General features: G+C 43.9%; 1 protein-coding gene across 1 annotated transcript in view; it reads right to left on the reverse strand.

Annotated features, from left to right (window-relative positions):
* Window positions 1–1,141: 1,141 nt before the first annotated feature.
* The window catches only part of LOC126539801 (solute carrier family 13 member 2-like), a 24,085-nt gene continuing 23,412 nt past the window's right edge, over window positions 1,142–1,814 (reverse strand). The window contains exon 7 of the mRNA XM_050186634.3: window positions 1,142–1,814. This exon is cut by the window's right edge and continues 137 nt beyond it. The gene's annotated coding sequence lies outside the window, so the exon portion shown is untranslated.

Here is a 1,814-nt window from a genome sequence, read left to right on the forward strand (position 1 = left end):
AGGAATCGCATAATCATATCCACTAGACCATTCCTCCCACTCTGTGCAGATGTGTCGGAAAATCATGCGGCTATGCTTCTTATCGATTTCCTTCAAAGACAGTCGTCGACCGGGTGGGTTTCTGCGCGCACACACGTAACAAATTCTATACTTCATCTGTCATTTATGTCTCTTTTCGTTGCTATGTTTGAGCATAAATTCACCTGAGAAGTAACTACATTCTATTTTACCTCTGGGTTGATTCTTTGACATGCTAACACAAAATGCTAACTGGTTTCTGCGCTATTGCCGAACGTTGCGAATGAGTAGTTGTCAAGAGCGCATTTTCTATCACCCTTAGTCCTCAGAAACGCTCATCTGGCTGTGAACACTAGTGCATGACCTTTTGAATTTTGAAGCTGTTACCTAATATTTTCACTCTGAGTTGCGATATAGTTACATAAGTCGACCTTCATATCTCGTTTTCCTTGCTGTACCTACATCTTTGATCTTACATTTCACTCTGTTTTCTCTGTCATCGTCTATACCTTTGGCGTAATGCTTACTGGTTAGTTTTATTGCTCTTTTTCCCCACTGTGTGTCAAGGTTCCTTGGTTTATACACCGGCACATATACCATAGCTGCCCAACCGTCCCAATTCTAGTCCCAATCGTACTTCTTATTTTTACAAATGACCAAGTTTCCAGAAATGTACACCCAGGAGCCATGACTTCTTTCCCCACACCTTGCACAGCCTTTTTGGGGGGCACATAGCGGTCGGTCCACACTTCATTACGTCTCCGTTCCTCTTTCTTTTGCTCCGAAGACTTGTGTATTTTCCATATACTTCTCCTGCTCTTCAAATGATACTTCTGATTCTTCTATCCTCGACATTTCGTGCACATCTATTGTGACCACGTAATCAGTGGCATCATTAAACACCATGAAGGGCAACTTCTTTCCTCTGAACGTAACACGTGGCACTTTCCTCCTACCCTTCACCACCATATATCAAAAGTTGAAACTTTCTCCTGTGAGGTCACGGTCACGCTTCGAGTCATGGCGCTGTGGTCTCTGTGGCGGCCCCCCTTTGATGTATGATGAACTATTGCCATGCGTTCACCGTGATTTTCAATAGAGTATGAGCGTACGATGAGCATAACCATTTATTGGCTTCACAAATACGGCAACTTGATGCCAAGGTGATTTCGCAGCTTACGAACCTTAGTGCGTGAACCTCTGCGCACAACGACGAGCAATACAAAAAAACTGACAAAATATGTTAAATGTACCAAGCAGCTGCGGCTGCACCAAATTCTCATTAAGGCACTCCATGCTAGTTGTCGATTTCCTGTCCGAAGTGCGCTATATGGTACTTTCAAACGGACCTTTACTAAAGCACTAAGGCTTCTTATCAACACGTGACAGCAACGCAATTATATAATAGGAATCCACAAATTGATGCCTGGTCCGCCAAGTCACATCTTCGTTGTCGTCTGTATGACCATCTTTAGAGCCTTCGCTGTTATCGTCGAGTCTTGTGTCGATGGATTTATGAATTCCAGAAATGCTATGCCGCCATGTAGCGGTACGCTAGCAATGCAAATCTTAATGACACTTTCATCAATAGAAATCCGAGAAACAAGCTAACAGCGGCATGGTACAGAACAGAAAATGATCAACATGGTGCTACAGCATTCGCAGTAATGTGAACAAGTGTAAAGTCTTTCACGCTGTCAAGGGGGGCAAGAACGTCAGGTTCACCATTCGTGGAACGCCAGAACGTTAGAAATTGTGTTTCCGTTAGAATGTCCGCGAGCACAAGAGCGTCGCCC

This window comes from Dermacentor andersoni, chromosome 3, assembly GCF_023375885.2.
Source record: "Dermacentor andersoni chromosome 3, qqDerAnde1_hic_scaffold, whole genome shotgun sequence".
NCBI classification, from domain to species: domain Eukaryota; kingdom Metazoa; phylum Arthropoda; class Arachnida; order Ixodida; family Ixodidae; genus Dermacentor; species Dermacentor andersoni.